This window comes from Schistocerca americana, chromosome 2 (genome assembly GCF_021461395.2).
Source record: "Schistocerca americana isolate TAMUIC-IGC-003095 chromosome 2, iqSchAmer2.1, whole genome shotgun sequence".
In the NCBI taxonomy this organism is placed as follows: domain Eukaryota; kingdom Metazoa; phylum Arthropoda; class Insecta; order Orthoptera; family Acrididae; genus Schistocerca; species Schistocerca americana.
Genome location: NC_060120.1, coordinates 406,646,905 through 406,671,562, shown reverse-complemented (window position 1 = coordinate 406,671,562; position 24,658 = coordinate 406,646,905). Strand labels below are relative to the sequence as shown.

The window sequence follows — 24,658 nt, the reverse complement described above, 5'->3', positions numbered from 1 at the left end:
ACGCTGAAAGGTAACAACATTCCCTAACCCAATCAGAATTTTAAAGTTTCTTATCATTACTAAGCAATTATTTGATTGAAAGTTCCACTGTCGCTAAAACATGGCTGTGAGGGAATTTGTAAATCCGGAGTGTGGTTCTGTTTACTACAAAACTGACTCGTCACAGCATCGCTGCTTCGCTTTACATAGAATTTTAACAATAACTTCCAAAATAAAGCATTATTAATTTTGTTCAATTTTGCCATTACAATTAAAATTTACAAAACGTAAAGAAACTGATGTTACAGCCGAATACGGTATATAATACAATATTTTATAGTAATATCTTTAGTTTCCGTAAGAAAATCATTCTGAACTTTAATTACAATAATATCTCTCGTATTATTTTAGTTACATAATTATTTACAGTTTCGATTTGGTTACTAATATTCAACGGTAGTATCGAGATCATGCTTTATCCGATTACGTACATAAAATGCACAAATAAGACCTCAAATTTTGTAAATTGGGAAACTGTGACATGTAAACAATTAGAGAGTTAATTAGAAATGTAATTACAAAGAATATAAATTACAGAGGAAGACATAAAAATAATTAACAAATGAAAATACATCGATGTAAGCTGTTTCTCAAGATAGTTAGTTCTTCTGTTACTCGGTTTTTAGATTACAATTTTGTTAATTAGAAACATTGATTTTTCATGCTAACATCTTTGTAGTCTCTAGTTATTTATTGCTCCTTCAATTTTTTTGGTTAGTTACTTTATTTAGTATATGTACATAATATTAAATCGACAACAATCCACCGATAATTATAATAACGCACGTCCTTGCAGAAGATTCCACACGCCATCGCAATTAATATCAAGTATAGATATCAAAATTGGGGTATCACACATATCATATGAATTTTGTGGGGGACTGTATCGTTATGCCTTCCAGTGCTGATCTCTTACGTTTTGTCGTATGTAACTTTCGACGTCAAAACAAACAGTTAAGACGAACAAAGGTGAACGTTAGTAACTTACATATCTATCTTTTGTGTTGTTACAGCGGAGGCACGTCGCGACCACTGCAACAAGACGGTGGACATCTATGAGGATGTGTCGAGCCCGGAAGTGACGTCCGAGACGGCGGGCCGGCCGATGACGTGCTGGTACCGCTTCCGGTCGTTCCGCGGCACCCCGCGAGACTGGGTGCTGCGCATCCGCTTCAAAAAGTTCAAGGTGGGCGTGCTCGCCAACAGCACCCACTGCCTCGGCGGATATGTCCAGGTCAGTGACAGCTACGTCAAGTTCTCCTGCACACACCATATCTGTATTTGATCAAGGGGAATTTATCCTTCCACATCTCGAATTCCTTTACCGATGACTTCTCGTTCCCGACAATTCACTCTTGTACTCTCTCTTGTCCCGAAAACATACGATTACATCGCATCGTACGTTCAATACAAATTTACTATATCTGTTCATTAAATAATTATCAACGGTCTGAGATAAAGCGATTGAGAAGACGCCACAACGCTTCTTTGCGCTTAATCACTTCCATGGTTACGTAAGGTGTTGGTTTCTCACTGCACTGCATTCTAATTGTTGTTCTCTTCGTAACATATTATGCACTCAACCCCATGCGGTACTGAATGTTCAATCTTGACTGTGTGCGGAGGGGTCCATAAAAATTAGGCACTCTTTGATACTTAATATGGAACAATACGACTTACCGTTGCAATTTTGCGTGGTAGTATAGTCTATTGTTTTCTCAACTGATCTCGGCGCGCGTATTCCAGCAGATAGTAGTGCAGCAATGAATGACTAAGATTGGCGTCTGAGCAACGCAATGTCGTATTGAGGTGGTACTGGAAGTAGTAAAACATGATGGAGGTACAACGGCAATGGCGTAACGTGTGAGGAAATCAGCCACCAACACGTACAACAATTTATCGTATTCAGGCTGAATTCGAAGCCGACGGTACTGTTCAGGATGTGCATAATAGAAGATTTCGCCCAACAAAAATATCAACAAGTCCGGCATTCACCGCTGCTGTGACGCAACATTTCACTAGGTCACCTAAAGAATCTGTGAAGCAGGATGCGTGTATAAGTTGGCGAAAGCCAATCAAGCTTACGATGGGTTCTAAAGGCTGCGAAGTGGAAGGATGGAGTACTGCAAGTGGTTTGAAGACATGCTTCGCGAAGGTGAAAGATTTGAGGGGAGGATTATCTGGTCTCAGGAGGAGGAATTAAACCTGATCAATGTTGTAAACCACAACAATTGCATATACTGGGCTCCTGAAAATCCTCATATTCACGAGGACAAACATGTTAATGTGTGGTGCGATCTGTCATCGCCTGGTTTGATTGGTCGACTCTTCTTTGAAGGTATCGTAACTGGTGAGATGTATCTTCATATGGTGCAAACATCAATTTTGCCTGGCATCCGGGAGGTGTTTGCTTATGAAAGATCTTAGCTACAACAAGACAGCTCTCCGCCTCACTACCTCAGACATGTCAGAGACTCCTTGGAAGAAAATCTACCTCGACTATGGATAGGTCGAAGAGGATTTATTGAGTGCCCACCACGGTCTCCAGACATTTCGCCTCTTGACTTCTACCTATGGAGGAACTTGGAAAATGAAGTTTATCAACAGAAGCCAGTTACAGACTTCCCGTGCGGATATCACACCCACACTGACAGCCGTAGCTCTGTCAGGATGTATCCTCCACTCGCGCATGAGTTGTAACGGTATGTCATTTTGTACCATTAATGTTGACTATCAAAGAGTGTCCACTTTTTTCTGGATCCGTCTGCATTTGAAAAATATTTGAACTTTTGATAAAGTTCATTTCTAAAATACAAAGCTGAACTCTCACTGTATTATATAAAGGCAGAGATATAGTCAGTTCCACAAGAGAGTGTACGCCATAATGTTAAATGTAACGTCCGTAGCGACATCTCTGGTACTGGTCTCGAATCTGTACTCAATGAGCTTTTGCACAGTGTATAGATAAACAGTGTGAGAGTTGAGTGTTATGTTTTGTTGCTTGCAGTTTTTGTTATATGCACTTATTTAAAGCCAGTTTAAACGCCGAAAAAATTTGCAGTACTTATCAAAAACGCCTTCTGAGGTCCTTTAAGAAACTTTGTTTCTAACGAGGGAAACTGGGTGCTTCAAGAGGATAGTGGTCTGAAACATCGCAGCCGTCTCTGTACAGCGTGCAAACAAGACAGTGAGGTGTCCACGATCTATTGGCCTGCAATGTCTTCGGATGCAAATACGATCGCAGTGTTTGGTAGAATATTAAGATGAAGCTTAAAGTATAGCCAATACGTACTTTCAAATAGCTCTCATATAAAATCAGGACGATATGAAGATCGTTACCGAGAGAATATACAGAAAATCTCGTAAAAAGCATGCCAAAATGACGACATGTTGTAAACGATATTGATGGCGGTTCGATTAACTATTAGGTATTTGTGCCTTTAGTAATATCATGTATTTTTATATAAACATATATTATAATAGTTTCTTTTAGTTCATACAGATAACGGCGTGCAAATTCTACACATGCTTCACTTAGTCTCTTTTACTGTCTAACTTCTTAGAATACTATTTTCAGACCTTCTCTTACAAGTTTTGTCAAAGTAAGAAGTAATGCCTTCTTGGCTGTGATACTGATTGTCCAGTCATGCAGTAATGAAACATTATAAGCTGTAACATTATTAATTTTATATAACCTGTTGTTAAACCGCTTCAAGTGGGTAACATGTGGTATATCAAGATCTTGCAACATTTTGTAAAAACTTTCTTTTGCTGCTCGACACGCGCATCACTTGAATACAATTGGTTCAATTGGAAACAACCTTCGCCCTGTATTCCCCTAAAACCTGAAATACGTAGTTTCAATATTCTGTTGTACATATTATCATAATTCTGTTTCATCTCTTGACTGTGAAGAGTAAAACTACATATATATTGTTATCAGATACTCGTGTAAATTCCACGTTGTAGTTTGTTTATAGTCCTGTGATGTGGCAAAAGTGAAATACTACTAATCAGACGAATGTAAGGAACTGAACACCCATATAGAGCAATCTATAAAAAGGGCAGAAAATCGGATGCACATAATAATCGGCCAATTTCACTGACATCGATTTACTGTGGAATCATGGAACATATTTTGTGTTCAGACATAATGACCTTTCTAGACTCTGAGAAGCTCATCTGCAGAAACCAGCACGATTTTAGGAAACAGCGGTCATGCGTGACACAGCTGGCCCTCTTTGTGCATGATATACAACAGGCTCTAGATACCGGCTCCAAGGTTGATGCCATATTTCTCGACTTTCGAAAGGTGTTCCACTCAGTTCCGCAGTGTCGCTTGCTCCCAAAAGTGTTGGATAGAACGTTTTCTAACAGACAGAGAACAGTATGTCGTCCTGAATGGGGTGACTTCAACAGCGTAACTTCAGGTGTGCCCTGGGCAGCGTACTAGGTCCGCTGCTTTTTACGATTTACATAAACGATCTGATTGATGCTATTGACAGCGGTATTAAACTGTTTGTCGATGATGCGGTAGTCTACGGGAAAGTAGCATCACACGAAAGTTGTGAACAAATCAATGAGGATTTGCAGAAAATAAATGCGTGGTGTAGTGACTGGCAGTTATCTCTCAATATTAGTAAGTGTAACCTATTGCGTGTAACAAAGCGATAATCCCCATTAATGTACGAGTAGAAAATGAATGCCTAGTATTTGGAAGCGGTAACCTCCGTCAAGTATCTTGGCGTGACTATTCGAAATGATCTCAAACGGAACGATCAGATGACACTAGTAACGGGTAAGGCGAACTCTAGGTTGCGGTTTATTGATAGATTCCTGAAGCGATGCAGTCATTCAACAAAGGAAATTGCTTACAATACTTTAGTTCGTCCAGTCTTAGAGTACTGTTCGTCTGTATGGGACCCTTATGAACTGAGTCTGAATCAAGGGATTGAAAAGGTCCAAAGAAGAGCGACAAGATTCGTGATTGGTACATTTAGCCAACGCAAGAGCGTTACAGATCTCATGTTAAGATTGACGTGGGACACACTTGCCGATAGACGACGCGCTGAACGGAAGGGGCTGCTCACTAAATTTCAAAATCCGATCTTCGCCGAGGCTGTAGAGCATATATTATTACCACTAAATTTCATATCGCGCATTGATTACCATTCAAATATAACGGAAGTTAGAGCTAGTAATGAGGCGTTCAGACAATGGTTTTTACCTCGCGCAATAAGCGAGTGGAAAAGAGGGGGAAAAGTGGGGGGGGGGATATGACTTTGGCGTGAATAGTGCCCTCCGCCATACACCGCTTAGTGGCTAGTGGAGTATGTATTTAAATGTAGATGCGCTTTCGAAGAAGTCGTATATGTCGCTTTCAAGTTCCGCTGTAGGTAGAGGTCAAGATGTGTAGGGTCTGGAGGCCGTGGTAGGTACTCAACAGCTGCTCTTCGACCTGTCCATTGTGCAAGTAGATCTTCATCCAAGAAGGGTCTGACATCTCTATGGTAGTTGTATATAATATCTTCCATTTCCAAACACCTCTCGGATGGCAGGTAAAATCGATGACAGCGCAAAAGGACACTATCCAAGCTGCTGTTGCGGCCTCTTAAATTTTAATCACTTCTGTACTAGGGTCTAGCAACACGTTTGTTTGCGAGTCTTATCTTTCCTCACTCCTCCTTAACTCTGTGTTCATCATCGCGGCCAGTAGCCTTATCGTTCCTGACTACTTGTTGGTTGCTTACTGAGATTAAAAGTAAGAGATTTGACGCGTTTAGTTATTGAGTCGGGGGGGGGGATCAACGACTAGTAATAGTTTTTCAACACTTGTCATATTACAATTCAAATTATACTTCATGATAAATTATCACCCTAACAGCAACTCGATGGCTTCGATTGTCTATAGACTCAGTTTCAAACACATCTGAATTCTGCAGGAGAAACATATTTCAGCTGTCATCTAACACAAATACGAAACGTATTATTCGCAAAGGAGCGAGTGGGCCAGCGAAATAAAAATCTTCACGCACCGTCAATGTCATAAAACGAAATAAATAAAAGTTCGGCGTAAGCAGCTCATTTTAATCCTGATTGTGGTGAGCAAAAGAAGAGTGACAGATTCCATCGATATTACATTTTAGACGCAACACTTTAAAACTTGGACATGGAAGGATTAAGAGCGATAGTGGCACTGTTCCGTCCTGATACTAAGTTTAATTTTAGGATATAAAATAATTGAGCTTGTCAAGAAGGAATTTTTAACTCTATTCCCTTTTTAGTACATTTATTTAATGCCATGTTCCTTCTACACGTCTCTTAATCCACAGACCGTCTAGAAACATTTATGAACATCAGATGATGTGGGCATGCTGTGAATACATTAAAATAAATAGTTTGACGTTCCTTCAATGACAAGATCATTGGAGACAGAGCACAAGCTCAAAATGAGAAATAAATTGAAAGGTAATCGGTCGCGTCCATTTCGAAGAAATTATCACCGTTTCTGACAATGAAGTAGACGAAGTTATGGATCTTCATATTTGGAAGCAATTTAATACGTGTCGTACAAAGCAAGGAGGACATGTAAAGCGGAGTAGCACATGCAAAGAGGGCATTCCTGGCAAAGAATAGTCTACTGGTATCAAACACAGGCGATAATTTGAGGAAGAAGTTTCTGAGGATATACACTCCTGGAAATGGAAAAAAGAACACATTGACACCGGTGTGTCAGACCCACCATACTTGCTCCGGACACTGCGAGAGGGCTGTACAAGCAATGATCACACGCACGGCACAGCGGACACACCAGGAACCGCGGTGTTGGCCGTCGAATGGCGCTAGCTGCGCAGCATTTGTGCACCGCCGCCGTCAGTGTCAGCCAGTTTGCCGTGGCATACGGAGCTCCATCGCAGTCTTTAACACTGGTAGCATGCCGCGACAGCGTGGACGTGAACCGTATGTGCCGTTGACGGACTTTGAGCGAGGGCGTATAGTGGGCATGAGGGAGGCCGGGTGGACGTACCGCCGAATTGCTCAACACGTGGGGCGTGAGGTCTCCACAGTACATCGATGTTGTCGCCAGTGGTCGGCGGAAGGTGCACGTGCCCGTCGACCTGGGACCGGACCGCAGCGACGCACGGATGCACGCCAAGACCGTAGGATCCTACGCAGTGCCGTAGGGGACCGCACCGCCACTTCCCAGCAAATTAGGGACACTGTTGCTCCTGGGGTATCGGCGAGGACCATTCGCAACCGTCTCCATGAAGCTGGGCTACGGTCCCGCACACCGTTAGGCCGTCTTCCGCTCACGCCCCAACATCGTGCAGCCCGCCTCCAGTGGTGTCGCGACAGGCGTGAATGGAGGGACGAATGGAGACGTGTCGTCTTCAGCGATGAGAGTCGCTTCTGCCTTGGTGCCAATGATGGTCGTATGCGTGTTTTGCGCCGTGCAGGTGAGCGCCACAATCAGGACTGCATACGACCGAGGCACACAGGGCCAACACCCGGCATCATGGTGTGGGGAGCGATCTCCTACACTGGCCGTACACCACTGGTGATCGTCGAGGGGACACTGAATAGTGCACGGTACATCCAAACCGTCATCGAACCCATCGTTCTACCATTCCTAGACCGGCAAGGGAACTTGCTGTTCCAACAGGACAATGCACGTCCGCATGTATCCCGTGCCACCCAACGTGCTCTAGAAGGTGTAAGTCAACTACCCTGGCCAGCAAGATCTCCGGATCTGTCCCCCATTGAGCATGTTTGCGAGTGGATGAAGCGTCGTCTCACGCGGTCTGCACGTCCAGCACGAACGCTGGTCCAACTGAGGCGCCAGGTGGAAATGGCATGGCAAGCCGTTCCACAGGACTACACCCAGCATCTCTACGATCGTCTCCATGGGAGAATAGCAGCCTGCATTGCTGCGAAAGGTGGATATACACTGTACTAGTGCCGACATTGTGCATGCTCTGTTGCCTGTGTCTATGTGCCTGTGGTTCTGTCAGTGTGATCATGTGATGTATCTGACCCCAGGAATGTGTCAATAAAGTTTCCCCTTCCTGGGACAATGAATTAACGGTGTTCTTATTTCAATTTCCAGGAGTGTACGTCTGGCGCACAGCATTGTTCGGTAGTGAATCATGGACACTTTAAAAACCGGAACAGAAGAAAATCGAATCGTTTAAGATGCGGTGCTACAGAAAGTTGCTGAAAATTAAGTGGACTGATAAGGAATGAGGAGGTTTTCCCTAGAATAGGCAGTGGAAGGAACATATGGAAATCACTGACTAGAAGGCAGGATAGGATGATAGGACATATGTCAATACATCATGGAACTATTTCCATGGTACCGAGGGACCTGTAGAGGGTAAAAACTGTATAGGGCGAAGGAGCTATGAATATATCCATCAAATAATTTTAATAATAGAGGACTTATTGTCATGAGAGATGCCTCAAACTGCACTTTTTAAAGTAGTTGTTGTAGCTGTCTCAATTACAATTTGTCACACTTGATAACTAGATTCTGTCTCAGACACAAATCGCTACTGTACAATAAGTGGCAATAATGTGACATCGGTCATAGTTAACAATTTTCTTAAGTGCATGAACCACGCATGTTCTCTGGATTCCAAAGCTTATATTGTTGTCATGTAGTCAATCTGCGTGAGAGAGAGAGAGACAGACTGAGACAGATGTGTCAGCTGTTGTAGAGGCCTTATTTCGGAATGCTGTTGTTATAATTTGCAATTTATTAAAGAAGGTAAAATCAAGGAGCGTGCGCTAGCTTTGCAGAAAGTGGGATGCCGTGTTTTGGGAACACTTTTAGTTCTGGCTTACAAATTTCGCGACTCGCATTGTTTGACTATTTGATATTGTTGCTTTAAGAAATAAAAATATTCACCGAGTCCCATCCCATTATCTTCTAAAGAAACCTATTTCAAATTACAGTTTTACGAAATTTATCCTAAGTATTCAAAGCCATTGCACTTGTCTGTAACAGAGCATACGTGTTCACATTTTTAACTCTGGTTTAAGAATACAGGAATGTAGGTTTAGTCTTAAGAATGTTCGACGTTGAACCTAAACATCACATTAGTTATAAGACAGATTAACTCGGGCTCGCACTGTAGTTATATTGTTGTCATGCAGTCAATCCGCGTGAGAGAGAGAGAGAGAGAGCGAGAGAGAGAGAGATGTGTCAGTTGTTGTGGAGGCCCCATTTCGAAATGCTGTTGTTATAACTTGGAATTTACTAAAGAAGGTAAAATCCAGCAGCGTTTATTAATAACGGCAAACCAGCGCTCTTTATTTAAGAAATATAATAGCAGGGCGCAGCTCAGCTATGCATCGTTTCGTCGGTGAGCCGATTAGCCCCAGAATTGAATATTACTTGGCGTACTTAGGCAACAGTAACAGTAATTGTCTATTCAGTTTACACTCAGTGAAACCATAACTTCATTGACACACTCTCTGATATTATTGGGTTTAGTGACTGTAAGTGTTTTGAGTTACAGATCTAAATACTTAGGTAATACACACGATGTAGTTCAAATGCGTTGTGTTCATAAAGAATGCATGTAATTTACGGAATAATGCACAGAGGTACTTTTAACATGGAAGTTTCATATGCTGTACAAATAATGGTTGCATACAGCCAGTAGTGCGCATAAAATTGTATGACATACACCGTAGGACTAAAATCGAAATATTTCATTGAGAAGCTAAAGTAGAAAAATCCTCTTTCAAAAGCTATACTTAGTCATTAGCACAGATAGTAAACATAAAACGTAAAACTAAAAACATGTAGTGATTATCTACGGCCAAATTTCTTTATACGACCTTGTATGTAGCACTGTTCCCGTTATATTTCAGCTTATCTAAGTTCTTTTTAAGTAATTTGATAGTTCAGAACTAGTGGGACACGACTGCTTCAAAGAGAACATGACATATTTCCTTTACACTTCTTTTACATTGCTAGCTTCTGAAAAAAAACTACTATTGACAGCATTCATACAACACGTGACGTTCAGTAAAGCTTCTTGTTTCTCTTGAAATGAAAATGTGGGGCTAAAACGCGATGTTTCACTTAAAGAAAGACAAATGAGAACATTGTTGTTATTGAACATCTGCTGTCGTTCCCCAACGATGAAAATTTTACGAATGACATTTCGTCATGCAACCGGAGTACAGTTGTTCGCGATTCGTTTTAAAAACTTTCTGGACTGTTTGAACGAATGATTGGACCACCTAAATCGCCCGACGTAAATTCCATAGAACATTTATGGGACGTAATCGACAGGTGAGTACGTGCAGAAACTCTTGCACTGACATGGCTCAGTATTTCTGCAGGGGACATCCAGTGACTTGTTGAATCCATGCCACGCTAGAGAAAAGGAGGTCCGACGCGATATAAGAAGATACCAATGATTTTTGTTGACCGATGACCTCGCCATTTGGTCCCCTTCCCGCAAATCAAACAACCATGATTTTTGTCATTTCAGTGTACGCTCTGCCATGCACCTGGCGGTTGATTGGCGGTGTGGGCATAGGAAGAACTAAAGAGGATCGACTCGTAGTGAGAGGATTGTCAGTTTTTTTTTTTAACGGATGTAATGTATTGTAGTTAAATAAAGTCAGAGAAGTGTGATTATTTTACTACGCGATACCGAACGATCATTAAATATTATAAGAATGCGTACTAAGCTATTTAAAGTAAAATGTAAACATAAGACTACACCTACGAAAGTCAGATGCGAGACTTAAATTGATTGTGCAATTCCTAAGGCTGGTAACGGCCGAGTGCCTCATTAGACTCATGCTTGAGCAAAGTTTTTCGCTCTGTGACCGTTAACAATTAGATTTACAAAAGGAAGAAAGAGTATCCAAAGAACATAAGTGAATTTCTTCATTCGTCTGTTTACGAAGTACGAAAGCGTCTCGCAGATGTTTACCCCTCTCGAGTGGCAGACGCTTCGAGAGGCATCATGGCGTGACTTCCCGTTAAAATTTTGAAACCGTCGGTTTCCAGACGAGTCAACAAAAATATTGCTTCCTCGTACATACAATAAGTTGACAAAAGCCATGGGATGCCTCCTAATATCGTGTTGGACCTCTTTTTGCCCGGAGCAGCGCAGCAACTCGACGTGGCATGCAGTCAACAGCCGGCCAGGGTGGCCGAGCGGTTCTAGGCGCTACAGTCTGGAACCGCGTGACCGCTACGGTCGTAGGTTCGAATCCTGCCTCGGACATGGACGTGTGTGATGTCCTTAGGTCAGTTAGGTTTAACTAGTTCTAAGTTCTAGGGGACTGATGACCTCAGAAGTTAAGTCCCATGGTGCTCAGAACCATCTGCAGTCAACAAGCCCTTGGAAATATTGAGCCAAGCTGCCTCTATTGCCGTCCATACTTGCGAATATGTTGACGGTGCAGGATTTTGTGCACGAACTGACCTCTCGATTGTATCCCATAAATGTTCGAAGTGATTCATGTCGGGTGTTCTGGGTGGACAAATTATTCACTCGAGCTGTCCAGAACGTTCTTCAAATTAATGGCGACAAACTACGAAGCAGAGATATGTCGCATTGTCTTCTATTAAAATTCCATCGTTGTTTGGGAACATGAACTCAATAAATGGCTACAAATGACCTCTTAGCAACCGAAAATTACCTTTTCCAGTCAGAGACACTGTCCATTCATTGTATACACAGCCCATGTCATTGTTAAGCCACTTCCAGCGTCCACAGCGGACACTTGGATCCGTGGCTTAGTGACATCTGCCCCACACTCGAACCTTACCATCAGTCCCTACCAACTGAAATTGGGACTCATCTGCCCAGGCCACGGTTTCCTCGTCGTCTAGGATCCAACCGTTAGGGTCACGAGCTCAGGAGCGGCGGTGCAGGCGATGTCGTGCCGTCAGCAAAGGCATTCGTCTTTGTCGTCTGCTGCCATAGCCTATTAATGCCAATTTTCGCTACACTATCCTAAAGATTACGTTCGTCGGACGTCCCATATTGATTTCTGCAATTATTTCACGCTGTGTTGCTTGTATGTTAGCACTGACAATTCTACTCAAACGCTGCTGCTGTCGGTCGTTAAGTGAAGGTCGTCGGTCGCTGCGTTGTCCATGGTGAGAAGTAACGGCAGAAATCTGGTTTTCTTGGCACGCTCTTAACGCTGTGAATCTCGTAATACAGAATTCCCTACCGATTTCCTAAATGGAATATTCCATGCGTCTAGCTCCAACTACCGTTCCGCGTGCAGAGTATGTTTGTTCCCGTAGTGCGGGCTTAATCACTTTGGAAACATTAACACTTCAATCAGCTGAATACAAATGACCACTCCGCAGTAGTGCCCTGTTGTACCTTGTGTACTTGATACTACCACCATCTGGGTATATGCGTATGGCTATCCCATTTTCTCTGTCACCTCAGTGTTTATCCTACGAGAAGATTGTGAAGTCAAGACCGGTTCGAACTGTCACGGAGACTTACCATCATACGTTTCTTCTCGCGCATCATACGTGGTTTTTACACAAAGGGGGAAGTTATTTGTGGCACACGAAGCACTCACAGCCACACATAGTAAATAAAATCTGTGGAGTGTAGATGCAGATGTAAGAGAATTAACTAGTTAATTGTAACTGCAAGTAGCTGTGCAGATTGAGTTACTATGTCTATCCCACAATATTAATTTGTTGGGAATAAAACACAGCCTATTAATTTATGTCACGGAGTAGTACACATTTCGTGACGATACACTAAACAGGAAACATAAACGCTTGACTATGTACTAACTGAAAATGGTACGATACGTGGTTTTATACATATAGATAGTCTATAGCTCGCCAGGTTAGCCGAGACCGGTAATGCGCTGCTTCCTGGACTCGGCTAGGCGCGCCAGTCCCGGATCGAAGGCCGGCCGGAGTGGCCGAGCGGTTCTAGGCCCTACAGTCTGGAACCGCGCGACCGCTACGGACACAGGTTCGAATCCCGCCACGGGTATGGATGTGTGTGATGTCCTTAGGTTAGTTAGGTTTAAGTAGTTCTAAGTTCTAGGGGACTGGTGACCTGAGAATTTAAGTCCCATAGTGCTCAGGGCCATTTGAACCCGGATCGAATCTGCCCGGCGGATTAACGACAAGGCCGGCCAGAGTGACCGAGGGCTTCTAGAGGCTAAAGTATGGAACCGCGTGACCGCTACGGTCGCAGGTTCGAGTTCTGCCTCGGGCATGGATGTGAGTGACGTCCTTAGGTTAGTTAGGTTTAAGTAGTTCTAAGTTCTAGGGGACTGATGACCACAGCAGTTAAGTCCATAGTGCTCAGAGCCATTAACAACAAGGGCCAATGTGCTGGCCAGCCTGGATGTGGTTTGTAGCCGGTTTTACATATCCTACTAGGTGAATACCGGGCTGGTCCCCACGTTCTGCCTCAGTTACACGACTCGCAGACATCTGAAAACGATCGGACTATTTCATGGCTTACACTAGACACAGACAGGTGGGATACATTAATTCCGTCCCAGGGCGTACGGGGTGGCAATAGGAAAGGAATCAGGCCACCCTTTGACACCAACATTGCCACATCCATAGTAACAAGGCAGACCCCGCGTTGAAGTGGGACAAAGGCCCAAAGAAAATGATGATAACGTATAGATACTCTATAAATGCCGCAGGATTCATTTTATTGAGTGTCTCAGATAATGTAACTGTTTCATGGCAACATTATTTTTGGCAATTTGGCACAGTGTATAAATATGAGAACACAAACCTGAATATTAATTTTATCGTTTGATCTTGCTTCTCTACAGAATAGCTTTCGGATAATGTCCTAGAAGAGCGGAAACCAGTCGTGCCCGGTCTTAATAAAGCCCCAATTAAGCATCTGGAGCGACTTTTCATAATAAACTTTGGGAAGCACTGGTCAGAGGTAGCAGTAAAACTTTTTGTATTTAGTCGTGGATAATCTAAGACTTTATAATATACATTGGTGTTCAAAATTAAAGCAACGAATTGCTATATCCCCGTCCCGGATCTAGTTCACCATATAATTGTTACGATCCTGTTCTGCACAGAAGATGGCATTCCGATCAACGGACAACCACGCCAGGAATGACGACAGGCCACGTATCAAGTGGGATAGTGCTTGTGGGGCTGTCCGCAATCACTGTATACACAGTCAGAGACGGTGAACTATGGCACAGAGAAGACGCCTACTGACCCCTGCTGTAGAGGGCCATAGGAAGAATGGAAGCGGGAGAGTCGCAAACTGTTGTGGTCCGATGGCTTAATGGGGTTCGTTCTGTTTATTCTAGGATGAGGCGACAGTTTATAGAGACCGGAACTGTATACCGGACACGACGACAGGGCCGACCAGGTTTCACTTCAGAAAGAATCGACCGTTATCTGGTTGTAAGGGCAAAACGGTACCTCGTCAGTACTGCACTCCAATTGGAATCTGACATCGTGGTATTTCTTAGACATGTTGTATCGAGGGAAACGGTGTACAAAAGGCTTCGGCAAAGTAGCTTTTATTGTTGGAGACCTGCTGTCTATTTACCTCAGTCGTGTCATCACAGAAGGAAACGTCTAGGGTGGAGCCATCAGCATGCTACATGGATGGTCGAACGGTCGGCCAATGTATTGTTCCCAGAAGAGATTCGATTTGGTCTGTAGAGTGATTCTCTATGGATCTGCAACAGAAGGTCACATGGAATACGATTTCGGGGCCCAAAAATTGTATAAAGAGGCCGATTTCGAGGAGTATCCCTAACGTTGTAGACCTGCCGAAAACCTCTTCATGTGCGGGTGAATCAGTAAGATTAACTGCTGTCAAGAACCGTGAGGAGATCTTGGGATCTCTCACGCTGTTGTTGCGAGGTACTGTGGGCTCAGATTTCGTATTGAGGGAAGATTATGCTCGACCTCGCAGAGCACAGCTGGTTGAAGTTTTTTTCGTAACAAAAGATATTGCACGCATGGCGTGGCCTTCTTGCTCTCCCAATTTGAATTCCGTAGATCGTGTCTGCGATGCACTAGAGAGACGGACTCCATCACGTCAGCTTCCACCAACCACTCTCCAAGAGTCGTGAGCAGCTCTGCGGGAACGTTGGGCTCTGTTGCCTTAACACGAGATTGGTGACATCATTCACAGCATGTCCTGTCGTTGCTAGGCCTGTATTTCTTACTTTTTTTCCTACTTTACTATCATCTGTTTATACTGTTTTGTGACAAAATAAACGCAACCTTGCAAAATTCCCATTTGCTGCTTTAATTTTGGTTGGTTGGTTGTTTGGGGGAAAGAGACCAAACAGCGAGGTTATCGGTCTCATAGGATTAGGGAAGGATGGGGGAGGAAGTCGGCCGTGCCCTTTCAAAGGAACCATCCCGGCATTTGCCTGGAGCGATTTAGGGAAATCACGGAAAACCTAAATCAGGATGGCCGGACGCGGGATTGAACCGTCGTCCTTCCGAATGCGAGTCCAGTGTGCTAACCACTGCGCCACCTCGCTCTTTAATTTTGGACACCATTGTATTATTTGAACACTCTGGACAAAGTAAACACTAATTTAACAAGAGGTTTTTTGCTGAAGGTTTTTTGAACACGATCGATGAGCTAAACAAAACAGAAAATATAACTGTTTCTTCCATGACCATTCTTAAGGCTACGTACTAATCGGAGTGTAGTATAAATATGAAATTCCTGACCTCCTGCAATTTAAAAATCTATTAAAATGATTTCTTAGTACTGACGTTACATCGAGCTAATAATATGGATAAATCAGCAAGAAAGCGCGTGGTGTAGTCATGCTCGGTGAGTTCTCAGCACTATCCTTCCTGCTCCGTAGTCCCGCTAGACTCCTAGGAGAGCCATCCTGTCTCGTTGCGTTCGGCTCAGCTCTCATCAAGGACGTCGGCGCTGCGTGCTTTTCAGATGACATGTTTTGCTTCGTCTTTACATCCAGATGGCACCCATCCGGCTATTCATACTTCTGAGCACTGCTCGCGACTGCCGCTCTGCAGAAATTACTCGACCGAAACTCTCGTGTAAATTAATCCCTCTCTTGCAAAGAAGTCCTCTTTAGCTACACCGCAAAGGGCGCATGCTGTAATTTCTACTACTTAATCAAGTTTTCAGAGGGCATAAAATACTACATGCAGCTTCTAATTTACAAACGTAATGTTGTACTTGCGTAGGGAACTTTAACATTTTCTGTTCCTCGTACAAATTACTTATTACTTGAACACTAGTTTCATTAATAATACTGCAAAGTCTGAGGTAATTATGGAATTATTTTCTTGTTTTACTTAAAAAATCCACTGTACCGTGAATTGTCTGACCGTAAATGAAAGTCAGGAACAAGAACAGTATTTGGCATTTTGCTTCATTTGCATAGTGTAGAAATACCGTTGCTGACGTGAGCATAGCGTTCTGCACATGTTGTCAACATGATGCTGGATTTCTCACGTAATCTGGGGACGACGTTGTCTGGTAAAGACCATTTCACATTGGCACGTCAGTGCACGTCATGCCATACCAAAACATTCCGCCAAAAGGCGGCATTCACACCCATCGTCAACGGACCGTCACGTCACTTCACGGTACGACAAGTCAATGTGTCTCGGGTAGAGTGTTTTGATGCTATCATAAGTTCACCTGATTTCACCGTGCTCACTCTTGTAGTAGAAGTAGTAGTAGTAGTAGTAGTAGATTTCGTGCATTTTTATCTTCTTAATCTTTATTTCATTAATATTCTCTTTTCGTGGCAAATCGCAAATGTTGCACCACGTCTTGGATATTATTCCGTTGAGTGTCACGCAGGCGACGTCCGATATCTCAATGCGAAAAATTATTTGGCCTTCATAATACCGGAACAGAACTGGCACCCAAATTTCATATACTCGAAGAAGAAGAACGTAAATTGACGCAGCTATTTCGATTTCATAACATTTTTATTATTTGATGTGTCTGTATGGATGTATTATAGCCAGTATTAAACGTAGATGTCTTGAAATGTTGTTTCACTCTTAAACACAGCACCAAAAGCAACTGATCGAGAACATACATTATGAAGTTTGTTTTCGCCAGTTATAAACTTTTCGTTGTTAGTTCCTCAATTCCAGTACTGTACTCTGATGTTATTTATCACGGATGGTAACTCATTTCCTCACTATCGCTGGTCGGTGCTGGAATAAGCAAATTGACGTGCCATGAAGCGACGGACAGTGGGAATATAACCGAAGTGGGGGTGCCGTGACGTGGTGCCCATTCATTTCACTCTTCACAGATAAGAGATTCCAGATACAAAATGCAAATTTTGTGATGTCTACAAAACGCCTGCAGTACGATGCATGCTCTTGTCCTGTTCTAATGATTAAACAAGCTGTATTTTTCAGACTTAGACTGTGTGGAAGTGGTCTGTTAGGTGACCCAGCGATCGTGCGTCTTAAGCACCCTATCGTCCATACGTTTCAACATTTATAAGTCAAACACGCAGTCTGTGTCTTTAAAGACATTATTACTGTTTCTATGTAAGTCATTCTACTGCATTAAAGCTTAATATTATTACGGTTTCTTGTCACCAACATCGCTGGTTGATATCGATGACTCGGTGCGATGAAATTATGAGACAGCAAGGAAAGCCATTTTAAAAGATGCAACACACCATTTCTGAACCCTATACCTATGTTTCAATTATTATATTTCTCTCTTCTATGCGATTCGCCTTCCTCGGTCTTACATCTTACATTTTTACATTAAAATTAGCTTAAAGTCACCCCGGAATGAAAGAGGAATGCCCCACGTCACACCTTATATGTTATTTGAATCGAAAACACTGACGACGTGATTTCAGCTTGGCGAAGAGTGATGAGCAGCTGATGAAACAATGACCACCCTTACTCGTACATTATTAACCACTGATATCAATACATGGTGTCGTTTGGTTCTAAATTGTTTCATCTCCATAACACCGTGTAAAAAATCGGAAATAGTTTTGATGTTTCTACATCCATTCCGAATTACGCTGAATAGTTTTTTGTACTTAATATCTCCTATTACATTGAAGCTTATTGATATACCTGCAAATAGAAGAGATGCAATGGAAGGAGCGGGACGTTTATAATTGGTTCAAAATGGCTCTGAGCACTATGGGACTTAACATCTATGGTCACCAGTCCCCTAGAACTTAGAACTACTTAAACCTAACTACCCTAAGGACATCACACACATCCATGCCCAAGGCAGGATTCGAACCTGCGACCGTAGCAGTCGCGCGGCTCCGGACTGAGCGCCTAGAACCGCTAGACCACCGCGGCCGGCCGTTTACAATTGCTTCAAATGTAAATTTAAACGGTTGAAATGGCTCCAAGCACTATGCCTGAGATCAACAGTCCCCTAGACTTAGAACTACTTAAACCTAACTAACCTAAGGACATCACACACATCCATGCCCGGGGCAGGATTCGAACCTGCGACCGGAGCAGCAGCACGGTTCCGGACCGAAGCGCCTAGATACGCTCGGCTACAGCGGCTGGCTTGTAAATCTAACAATAGAGAGTCATGAGACGAGGTTCACCGGTTTGGCTTACATAAAACGAAAAATTTTGATCAGCTTCTTAAGTCCTGACCCAATCCATATGATAAAATACTCACACACTCATGAAAATCTGTGAAAATATGTCCCCCAGCTATCAAAGAAATTGAAGAGTTTATTAAAACCTCAGAAAACTAATGGAGAAGCTATATTACAGCAGAACCTTTGAAATGATCTCTAGCAAAAATTGAAACAAGCGTGCTGAAGTTAATCTTTGAGAAAACGTGCAATATAGAACACCCTCTGGAGAACAGAAGTTCGCCATGCCCCATCCACCACACAATAAGAAAGGCGATAAGGAAGATATTAACAACTACCGGCCGGAGTGGAAGAGCGGTTCTCGGCGCTTCAGTGTGGAACCGCGCGACCGCTACGGTCGCGGGTTCGAATCCTGCCTCGAGCGTGGATACGTGTGATGTCCTTAGGGTGGTTAGGTTTAAGTATTTCATAGTTCTAGGGGACTGATGACCTCAGATATTAAGTCCCATAGTGCTCAGAGCCATTTGAACAATTTATCAACAACTGCAGAGAAATTTCTCTGCAATCAGTAGCGTATATTTACCAAGATTATACTAAGTAGAGTTCACACAGCACTGAACAGTAATGCTGGCGGTTATCAAGGTGGTTTTAGGACGGTGAGCTAATATTCTGAACAAATATTTAATCTTAAGTCAACCGTTTGCCACAGGTAACTGCATTCAAAAGATGTTTATTGATTTCGAAAAGGCCACTGATTTGGTTGGCTGAAACTATAGATAGAATAATACTATGTGGGTTTGAGTTTAAGCAGGCTGATGGATCTTCCAAGTTCCTAGAATATTTCGCCTGCGTTGGCCATAGGAAAACGTAAAATGCTTTGTAAAGTTTTAAGCCTGGAGTATCAGGGAGTTTTGAGGAACTCTTGTTATAGAAGTGCCATAGCCGACTGTCTTAAAGGACAAACTGCGAATTTGAGGACTCGGGTTCGAGTCCCACTCTTCACAACTTCCATATTTTATTCCTCGCAATGTTAAACTGTTAAGTATAAGACTTGAATATACACTTACGGAAAAAATATCGGAACACGAAGAAGTTGTGCGACATAAACGACAATTGGAGGCGTGTTCTTACATCTATTCACGTCTCACGCCAGGCGCAAAAGGGCGGCGCATGTAGCGCCACTGTGAGGATGCAAATCAGATTTGCTTTGAACACACGCTGTAATGGTCGTGAGCGTTAGTTACCGTTGAGACTGGACGGGTGACTTGATGCTTGGCGAGGATACCTTTGAGGCGACGTCGACACCATTATCAGCATTTCACTACGTTTGAACGACGTCGTTTAATGGGACTACGAGAGGCCGGATGTTCATTCTGCGATATTCCAGAGCGACTTGGTAAGAATGTAGCCACCGTACATGATAAATGGCAGCGTGTCTTACGAGAATGTATGGTCGTACGAAGACCGGGCTACGGACGGCCCCGTGGCACTACCGAGAGGGAAGACCATCGTGTTCGGCGTGTGGCTCTTGCCGAATTGTACTCCATTTAGCATTTTGTACCACAATGACACAACGAACTGTTACAGACCGGTTACTTCAAGGACAACTCCGAGCCAGACGCCCTGCAGCCTGCATTCCACTGCATCCAAACCAGCGCAATTTGCGAGTTCAGTGATGTCAAGCTAGAGCTCATTGGAGGGCACGGCGGACGTCCGTTGTGTATTCTGATGAAAGCTGGTTCTGCCTCGGTGCCAGTGAGTGCCGTGTTTTGCTTGGAAGGAGGGCAGTTGAGGGCCTGCAACCATCCTGTCTGGTAGACACACTGGACCGACACCTGGAGTAATGCTTTACGTTGCGATTTCGTGTGACAGAAGGATCACTCTCGTGGCTATCACACGCACCCTGACTCCAAATTTGTACCTAAATCTGATGATTCGACCTGTTATACTGCCATTCATGAGCAGCATTCCAGGAGGGCGTTTGGCGGCTGCATAACACTCGCCCACATACCGCTGTTGTAATCCAGCATGCCCTACATAGTGTCCAGATGTTACCTTGGCATGCTCTGTCTCTAATCGAACACGTGTGGCACGTAGTCGGCCGAAAATTCGAGCGCCATCAACGACTAGCATTAACCGCTCTTGTAATTAAAGAGTTCACTCAGGACATAAAATTAATATATCAATTTAGTTGCGATTACCTTCGCTGTAAGTGAATTAGGCGACAGGCCACCAAATTGTATAACATCCGTAATACTTTTTACGAGTCACACGATTCCTTGTGTTGCTGTAGGCCTGGAGTTCTATCACAGGATGGACAAGGTGCTCTGAGGTAGAGTATATTGTCCCGGCAGGGTCGTGGTTTGTGCAGCGTTACATACAGTATTTCCACTTTGAATGTTCTTAAGAGGGTGCAAGAAAAGGAGGACGTTACCCCTCCGACTACCAGCACATTGGTTGCCGAGAGGTGAGGTGCAGTGAGAGGGGAACATGAGGCACTTACCTAATGCAGTGCTGGCAATACACTTGCACTCACGTTTCATGCTCCGAGTGGCGTTAATAGTGCCAATTGTCAACTGCTACGTATTGGACTATTACAGAAGCAAAAAATTAGAAAGGGTCGTAAAAAGAGCATGCAGCAGTCGTTGATACACAATTCGAAGTTCAAATGAATCAGTAATAACGCTATCATTGAGGCAATAAAAACACTGGTGAAAAATTTTGATTATTCACTCGCAAACGTAAAGCCGAATTACTGGTAATATAAATCACTCAGTATAAGTCTCAATACATTCCTCATCTGAACATGGTCCATTATATCCATTTCGGCAGTGCTGATGATGATTTCATCTGTTCAACTACACAGTCTCGCTTGCAGTTATCTTTTTCCAGTTGTTGGACCTTTCGGCATTACATTTCCCTGTCGTTGTCGGTTTCTATCAGAAGGGATTTACTGAAAATCTTACACAAATTGTCATTGGACATATTCCTCGAAATAATGCGCTCCCAAACCCAGTCCCATACCAGTTCTACCGATCACAATTATAGGGCTTCAATCAGATTATCGTGCCACCTTTCTATTTAGCCATGTCATCGATCTCGTAAGTTTCTTAGCAAGATCCAAAACACGGAGCTTGCATCCCCATCCTCACGATGCAGGCAATCAGCTCTGTTGCAGCCATTCAACATCATTGGTTTGGCATTATATCATGTGGATGTCTTTTCTGCCTGTCAGCTAAAAAACGGAGTGTTGTCCAACAAAATGGTGACTTTCGAGGAAGAACCACATTCGCAAACAACCTATAGAGTTCGTCTGACCAAGGTAGTTACCTTCTGTGGAATTTGCCCAGAATTAAAATTTGCAGAAAACAAACAATAACGTTAACCAGCTGAGAGATTTACAGCATAAAACTTTCTATTCATTTCTATTTATGGTCCCAGGTATCACACTGTACAGCAACTATTAACTGAATGAAAATAATGGCGATTGTCATTTTTATGAAGATGTAAACAAAAATATCGACGTGTGACAGCACTCGTAAATATTACGTCTGTCATACCAACTAATCAGCTTTCCGCCACGCTATGGAGGGATGTCGACATTACCAGGCAAGACTGGGATTTCTCATTCGGTGAAGGATATACAGTAGTCGAAGACGTATCGGTGTTTAATGGACAAACTGATGTCTCGTGGCGTATAGCGTTGCCAAAAATGTCAATATTCGTTGAAAGGTATCGCAGCAATGCAGTAAATTGATCCATAACCACCGACAAACTTTCGCTGGTCTATCGTCGGGGCATTAGATCGCATAATGTGACCCGTGTGTCGTCAAGAATGCATGGATTCCAACTGCAGCGTGAGTGAGACTTCACACGTTGTGATGCACGAGACGAAGATACGCATAACTTTGTAGCACCTTGGAGCAATGGCGCTACTGCGCAGAGTAATATTCCCAGCAGGTGGAAGCATAAATAGCCAATTGCACAATGAAGAAATCCCAGCAGCCTAAATCCCACAGCTAAGCACGGCACAGTTTCTGTGCCGTGTTTCGTATTCAGTACTATAGTATTTGGAATTTATACCGAGAGTTGTGGAGGGGAAATGTTTGGATAAGTACCATAGAAACTACTTAAGTTAAAATTCAGTCGAGTTCATCTGGAGCTAAGCACACAATACGCTAGTGTAAGCAGTTCTAGAGTACTTTTGCAGTATCTGAAGTCCTTATCAAGCAGACATGGAAACAGGCGTCGATGGAACCCAGAACTGCGCTGCTGCGACCTTAACAGGTCTGTAGAACCGGTACTTAACTGTAAAAGGGAAGCTTGGATAATCTTAATGGCAATCCTCTGAACAAAGAGCATCGGACTATTGGATAAATTTAGAGCTGTATTCGAGCATGAACGTATGACCAATGTGCTGCCACCATCACGTTTCTTGTGTGGGGATCATGAATATAAATATAACACGGATAGAGGAATGCCGACCGTCATTTCTCCCTTCCTCAATACACGAATGGAGTAGGAAAAACGCTGATAACATTGAAACGATGTGCCCTACACAGTGCACTATACAGGGACAGACGGTTTATAGATGTAGATGTAGATTTAAAAAATGTAGGAGAATCATTATGAGTATTCTCATAATGATTACCCGAAGGAAATGAATATTGGTTGAGAGAAGGTGGTGAATATGGGAAAAAAGTGGAGACAAAGGAAGAAGAAATGGAGAAGGAACGATTGAGATGAGAGACGGAAAGATATTGAAAGAAAGGAGAAAAGGAGGAGTGCAAAGAGTGAGGGACAGAGAAGTAAACGAGAAGATCATGAGACAGGAACAAACATGTCAGTAGAGACGGAAGTGCGTATGAAGTTGACGGAAATTTTCCTAGGGAATATTTATTTTCATTCTTTCCCTTTAGAAAGAAACGGTTCAAAGAGATCTACTCCCCGTAGTCAAAATTTGGTGACGAACCCTAAAGGAAAGCAAATCGCAAGAAGTCTCGTAACTAATTTCGATGTGATAACAAGTTAAAATATTCTCAGTTATAGTTGTGAAAGCGAAATAAACTCACACTCGGTCATACGTATGTGGTAATATGAGGTTCTACTGGACGTAAACACAGTTTGCGTAACTGAACAACTGTCCAATTTAAAGTTGCCACTGATAGCGTGCCTCAGTACATCAGTTCTGCACTTTACACGTTGTTTTAACACAGTACCTTTAAGAAAAGCATTACAAAGTTGAAATTTTCCATACTCAATTAATAATAGATAAACAAAACTGTTGATATGTTTCTTGGCTAGTGATGGAGCGTAGTTGTGTTGAACAATCATAGTCCAAAATTTTGAAGATAGTGGTATTTAAAGACATAACATAGTTTTGAATCCATAAGAAATTCATTTACAACATACAGAATTAAGATTACTACATGTATTTCATGTCATTTGTATTAACAGAACCACTGAAAATAATGAGAATTTTACAGTTGTCGATATCTTGTATCTGAATGTTTAACTTTGTGTTTGCAAGTTTACTATGCTAGTTAAGAAGTGCTAGAACAGTAGTGAGGAATGGAAATGGAATATATTACCGAAATAGGTATGGAAGGAACTCCGTGACCTCTCTAAGGAGCAGAGGAGGAAACGTTTGAGATAGATTTAGTAAGTGTAAAACTAAAGATTACGCAGACTGAAAGGATTATGTCGCAATGGAACAAGAAGAAGAAGAAGAAGAACAAAGACAGTTATTTCACTAGGTAGAATAGACTAGCTGACCAAAAGCATGTGGTCACCGATACGTGAATATTACCGTAATAAGAGCTGTGTCCTCACTACCGCCTTCTCGATGGCTTGATGTCTTCTGGAGACACTTTCAGTATCACATTGGGATCTACAGCAAAGCCGACGTTGTAATACATCTTAAATTCATTCCATTCGGTTCAGGTCTGGATTCTGGGCAGACCAGTCCATTTCAGGAACGTTATTTACCACAAACACTGGGTCAGAGACGGTTCTCAAACAGGATGAACCGTCATCCTGA

At 42.8% G+C, this 24,658-nt stretch overlaps 1 protein-coding gene across 1 annotated transcript in view; it reads left to right on the top strand.

Annotated features, from left to right (window-relative positions):
• The first annotated feature begins 1,179 nt into the window (after nucleotides 1–1,179).
• Nucleotides 1,180–24,658, top strand: part of LOC124594054 — a 328,962-nt gene continuing 305,483 nt past the window's right edge. The window contains exon 1 of the mRNA XM_047132404.1: nucleotides 1,180–1,273. The gene's annotated coding sequence lies outside the window, so the exon portion shown is untranslated. The remainder of the gene's footprint in view (nucleotides 1,274–24,658) is intronic.